This window comes from Coffea eugenioides, unplaced genomic scaffold (genome assembly GCF_003713205.1).
Source record: "Coffea eugenioides isolate CCC68of unplaced genomic scaffold, Ceug_1.0 ScVebR1_80;HRSCAF=406, whole genome shotgun sequence".
Taxonomy (NCBI): Eukaryota; Viridiplantae; Streptophyta; class Magnoliopsida; order Gentianales; family Rubiaceae; genus Coffea; species Coffea eugenioides.
Genome location: NW_020864682.1, coordinates 220,906 through 227,724, shown reverse-complemented (window position 1 = coordinate 227,724; position 6,819 = coordinate 220,906).

The window sequence follows — 6,819 nt, the reverse complement described above, 5'->3', positions numbered from 1 at the left end:
GTTAATGATTTGTATAAAGGGATATTATTTTACAAGGTGCTAGGTGACAATTAGAGGTTAGCTAGATAAATAACCATTGGAAGACAACAAGATGAGGATTAACGCTTGGATGCCATTTGTCCTTGAAACATTGAACCTTGACTTTGACTTGGACTTGTCTTAACCTTTACTAAACCAAATTTTGACCCAATTTCTTTCCATTTTCATTGTCTTGGCCGAAATTTATGGAGAGGAAAGAACAAGAGAGCAAAGTTTCAACTTCATCCTCCATTCTTGGCTTAAATCTTGAGTTTCAACCGTTAGTTTTGCAATCTAGTCCATAAAAGTGGATCTCTAAGGAAGCTTAAAGAGTTTCGTGGAGTGATTTGGGAAGATATGGTGTTGGCAGCCTCTTTGCATAAGGTTTAAGGTAACTTTGGCTAGCAACTCCCCTCTACTTCATAAATGTGTAAATTGGTGTCTTAAGGTTGTAGTCTTAGTAGCTTTGTGAGAAAATTTTATGGTTTGAAGTAGTTTTATGGTAAATTTTAGTTTTATGGTGAAAATTCTGATTACATGTGATGCTTGAGAGTTGTGCATGTTTTGATAGCTTTGCTATATGAATTATTGAGGTTTTATGGGCTGGTTTACCTTGCCTAAAGGAATTTTCAGCTTGTGTACCTAAATTCCAGTTTAGGGTTAGTAATCTACCCTGATTTTACACTGCATGTTTGTCCTTGAAAGAGACCGAATCAGCCTTTGCTCAAAACATAAAGGTTGTAGCTAATTGAGTTAGCTATCTACCTATTAAATTTCATCTCAATCTGATCACTGTACCATGTGAAATGACTGAAATACCCTTGACTGCCCATAAGCCCTGTTTCTCGGACAGTTTTCTATTTTCGTGGAGATTTCAATTTTTGACCCTGACAATGCATGTTTTAGCTTTGGAGGCCCTCATAAGAAATGTAGGTATATGTATTAGCTTCGAAACGCCATAAACTTTGCCTCAATCTGATAAGCGTACCTGCAGTTGTGACCAAAATGCCGGTAGATGTCAAACCTGTTGCTTAGCTATTTGCTTTTAAAACTAGTTCTTGCTTCTAACTTGGATTTCGACGGTTGCGACGGTTGCATTGCTGGAATTGCCTTGTATTTGGGTGACTTTAAACCTAGTGAAAGAGTTATGGTGTTGAATATACTTATGTGTTGAATTGGGCTGATATGAGGAAAAATGAAGGCATGATGGCTGGAAAAGTATCGAATTAAGGGGAGGTACTGTCCAATTGTTTAGGCCGGGTGGTTCCTTCAAGTTGAGTTGATCTTGGTAAAAAGGAAGGGTTTTGGGGGTTGTTTGTATCCCTAGGACCAATTGTCATCTTTTGCTGAAAAGTCATATTTTTATTCTTTTGTACTAGTACCTAACCTGGAAAGGCATACGACTTGTAGTCGAGTCTCATTTATGCATTCCATTTACTGGATTTGTGAATGTGCGAACTATAATTGTTCTATCTTGGTTATTTTAGGGTTTCTTGGTGATTAAAGCCACTTTGGGTGAAAACTTTTGAAGTATCTGTACTGGAACTGGTAAGTGTAGCACTCCCCTCATTTGTTGCGTAACTTGGTTCCTGTACATGCAATTTGTGATTTGAATGACTCTACTATCCGTTTATTTTGTTAAGACGAGGGTGTACTTTATCACACTCGTTCTCGTATCTGTATGCCTATTTACTGTGTACAATTGATTCTGTTATCTGTGCTTAATCTGTTGCCGTTTGGAGGATTGAGTCCAACGTCTCCAAACGACTATTCTGTGACCTCTGAGCTCAAATCCTGTGGCTAGTTACTCGAGTCGAGCCGGCAAGGGCCTGATCGATTAGATAACGAACCACGGTAGTCCGTTTCTGGGAATCTTTGGGTATTGAGACTCTTGATTGCGGTTTATTCGAGTATTACCACTTCTATTTCTATTGAGGTGTGCGGGCCCTGTGACGGCCCCACCTCCCCCTAAAGCGAACCAAAGGGTTTAGCGGACCGCCTGCCCAGCTCTCGCCGGGACTCACTCACTTACTACATTCCTCAAGTAAATTACAAGGTACAACTCAAATAATACATCCAATTCTCCAAAAATTACATATCATAAGCGAAGCGGAAACTAGTTCTAAGCGTAGAATGTAGATATACATCCGATTCAATTCCAAATATTTATACAGGCCCAAAAGTACATAAACCAAAACCAAATCTAAACTATACAAGATGTACGCCATCTAGCCACCCAAAGATCCAAATACAAGTTCTTCCTTTACTTCGATCCCTGTGGGGAGAAGAAGATAATAGGGGGTGAGTCAGAAGCTCAGTGAGTGACCAGTAAAATCAACAGCCAAGTATATTTCACAATAAAGCATTGATATGATGTCATGATGCAGTAATCAAATGTTCATTTATTGCTCATGTGAGCCAGTGAAGTTCTTGTACTTAAATATCCAACGCTCGTTTAGATCAGGTAACCGTGAAACAGAAGTAAGGAGCCATCGTGCTCCAAAGAATGTGTAAACAGTAGTGGAGACATTGGTTCTAAGCACAAGACTTTCCAGGAACTCATTGGAGCCAAATTATGTCATGGCACACACCCAAAACCAAATGATATGCAATGGAGTAATAAATGCAAGAATTAGTTCAAAAGTAACTTTGGAAATAGTTGAGGGATCACTCACCAACCACGACTCACGAACCTCATCCATCATTTATTATTGTCTTGCTCAAGTCCAAGCCCTAGATCATAAATGGAAATAAGGACTAAAACGATCAAAGCGGAAAAACAGTAAAGGAATGCATCGGGCGTGCGCGGAAATGAAAATGGTACAAAATGGGTTACACGATTTTGCCCATAACTGGAGCTGTGGTTATCAGATCAAAATGTACTAGGTAGTGTCTCGAAGCTTAGACAAAGAGTTACAACTTTCATGAAGACACCTCAACCTATTTTTCAGTGTATCCAAGTCAAATTTGCCAAATATAGAACTAGAACTCCAAAGGCTAGTTTATCTTTCTCGTGAAAATTTGGCGGAATGCCCCTTGTGTTTACCCATTTTCCAGCCATTTATGGCTTCGATATTTTCCTCAAACAAACCCAAAGGTACACACACAACAATCTAATTTCAACAGCCGTTCAATAGGCTCAAGATAATACAAGGACAAAATCAAACTAATAACAAGTGCGGAAATAAACTTAACATAAGACAGATTTGACGGATTTTTACGGAAAGAACACATCCGAGGCTACGCTTATCGGATTGAGGTACAACTTATACCGTTTCGAACCTAAGATGAAGGCCTACAATTTTCATGAAGATCACTTAGTCCAGTTTCCAATGCAACCTAGTCAAATTCCCAATTTACAGAACCAAAATCCAACTAGTCGGCTAATTAACCGCACTAAGTGAACCACTATTATGGAGTATTTTGCAAGCTTGTGGATTGAAACTCAAGATTCAAGCATGAAGTTGGGGTTGAAGATGAACTTTTCTCTCCTATTTTTCCTCTCAAACTCACGGCTAAGATGGAGAAAAAAGTGCAGGAATTTTTGGTCCAAAACAAAGTTAAGAAGATAGGAAAGTTTGTTGGTCAAACTTGGTTGGCCAACACTTGTCAAGCCGCCATTGGTCCTCTTGTTTTTTTTTTCTTTCTTTCTTTTCTTTTGGTAAAAAATGGTGGCTGTTTTATAGGATATTTTAGGGGTGATTAGCTGAAATAAAAGCAAGGTGATTAAGGTAATAAAGTAGTATTCAAGTGGTGTACTTACTCGGTGACAAACGGCACATGTCGGTTTACACCGTTTTTCCTTAACTCACACGTACTAGGGTTTTCACTTATAATTCACTAAATTATTATTATTACTCTAATCACACACTTTTTCTTATCTAAAACTTACTCTTAACCACCAAATTTAGTACACACTCCGTATCGATTACTCACACTACTAAAAGACGTAAAAACCCGTAGAAACCCTAATTTACCCTAACGATGAAAGTAAGGGGAAATTCTTAATTCTATTCTTTATTCGAACTATTGAGGGAGTAAATAAATAGTAAAAAAAATATTATAAAGTAATTTAATCAAAATAAGAGAGAATTTTAAGAAAACATGAGCAAATTTTCTAGTCGTCACACTCTATCCTCCCTTAAAGAATTTCAACCTCGAAATTCATACATGTATTCATAAATAACTTAAGGTATTTTCCTTGCATATCCGTTTCTAGCTCCCAGGTCTCACCGTAACCAAAATTTAGCTAAACAATGGAAAATACGAATCGTACCTTCTACTACCTCCGATGGTTCAGGTATTGCCTGTTGGTCCAAGACGTACACTCTAGCTGGCACCCTTGGCTTAGTCCCTCATACATTTAATTGTTCAAGGTTTAGGTGTGACCTACGGGGGCAAGTTGCAAGTTGGTGCTCGGCACTATCATACCATAAACATTTTCGTGCCTTTCGCCAACAATTATCCTCAGTATGATTGGTCTTCCCACAGTACCCACAAGGTACTCGAGGGGCTGAGGTCTGACCTCTTTACGAGGCTCCTCTTGCTTTCCCCCTTCCACCTGGGGCTCCTCTTGGAGTAATTTCCTTAGGTGTCCCCAAATTTTCTCACCACCATCTTCTCGACCCACCTTAGAGAGTGGCATATCTAGATCACCTTGTCCCTGCCCTTGACTTCCACCAGGCGCACCTCTCCTTTTTGCATGAAAAGCCCTCACTTGTGCCCTAGCAATTTCTATTCTCTGGGATTTCTCCAGTACCTCCGTAAAAGTGTTAATTTGTGCCGCCGCTAAGGCCTCCTGTATTTCCACATTTAGTCCCTGGACAAACCTCCTTACCCTCCTTTGCTCCGTAGATATCAATTCAGGAGCAAACTTATATAGTTTCGTGAACTGAGTCTCATACTCAGATACGCTCAGAGTTCCTTGATGAAGCTTAATAAAATCGTCCTCCCTCTTCTCCTGAACTATCGGCGGCAGATATTTCTCGTTAAACTCCCGCACGAAATTTAACCAGGTCCAGGCAGTTCCCTCTCTCTCCAATTTAGCCTGAATCAAGTTCCACCAGGCCCTAACTGGTCCTTTAAACTAAAATACAGCGAAATGCACCTGCCTATCCTCCGTATAGTTTAAGGCAGTGAAAATATTGATCATCGACTCTAACCACCTCTTAGCTGCCTCAGGGTCCGACCCTCCCAGGAACTTAGGAGGGAAAAACTGTTGGAATCTCTCTAGAGCCCTATCTTGCCCTATGTCGAGATCCCTAGATTGATTAACAGGGGCTTGACCCTGCTGCTCTACCAGTCGAGCAAGTATATTGGTCATTTGCTGAATTGCCGTTGCTACCTGGTCCCCCCCTTCCACTTGGGGTCCAGGTTGCGGTTCAACTGTTTCACCTCTTTCCTCTCCCAGTTCTCGTACAGGTTCTTGTGCTTGTCTAGCCCCACGGCCACTGTTAGAACCGCGTCCTCGGGTAGTTCCACGTCCTTGACTCCATCTACCCTCCATACCTCTTTTCCTATATAAGTATAAGCAAAATAAAGTAGCTATAAAGGCCGATAAAAGAATTTTTAAATCATAAAATGAAAAATAATAGAACACATTGGAAATAACATACTTTATATACATGTCAGAGCAAGTCACATATCCGATGGGACATTAACCCTAGGTATTGCTCAAAACTTGACGAAGTACAACCAAGTACGTACGCGTGAATAGTAAGGGTCCCCAATCTCACTAATATCTTCAATATATCCCAAGTCCAGACTATTTGCATCCCCTTTGCCTTGGCTTTCGCCTTCCAAACTTATCCTCACATTATTCGGGATACCGACTTATCATAAAGGTATCACTCTTTGGTACTCGGGTACAGGAATCCGAAAATATGATAATTCACCACTCGAGCTAGATAGGCTCAAGAGGAAATCAACCACTTTTGAGATTCCTACCCAACATACATATCTAAAATCCCCAACAATAGACATTTCTTTCATACTTAACAAGCCAATCCCCACATGTAAGGATCGAAGACAACCTAAGAGGGGGGGTGAATTAGGTAATTTAAAAACTAGCCAAAATATGAGTCACCTTATTGAACTTGCTTTCTTTTTCTAAAGGACCTCACAGAGAAACAATTGATGGACTAGCACAAGTAATTTGTGAGTAAAAGAAGTAAGCAATATATATATAGCAAGATAGTAAATAAAAGGATGGAATGGCAGACCGAGTTTCAAACTTGACTAAGTTTGAATATCACTTTATATATCAAACTTCTTCAAGTTGATCAACTTTCAACCAATCTCTTGTGTACAAAGGAAGGATCACTTCCTCCTTGCCTCAAGTCTCACTCGATCAAGCAAGAAAGTTTTACAATCACTCGGATAACCCTCACAAACCTATACTATTGAAGAAATTGAGTCACACTTGAAAAGCTAAAAGAAGACTACACAACTAAGAGTACAAATCTTCTTTTTGGAGTATTCTTACACTCAAATAACTCATGATCTGATGTAGCCTTAATGTGTAGTTCTTTTCGAAGAGTTGACTAATCTCTATTTATAGGAGACCAAAAAATTCTTCAATAAATGCTGTCAACGGATAGAAAGCAACTGGAGAGTCAACTAGCCGTTGGTAGTGTCGGACGTCCGGTACTCTAATTTTCTGCGTCCGAACGAAGACAATGAGTTCAAGACAATTTCTTGAGATTCGTAGGATGTCCGGTCCTTCCACAGTATACGTCCGAAAGTGAACTTGTAAATCCTTCTTCTTTTCTTTCGGACATCCGATGCTCCAGTGTTTTGCAT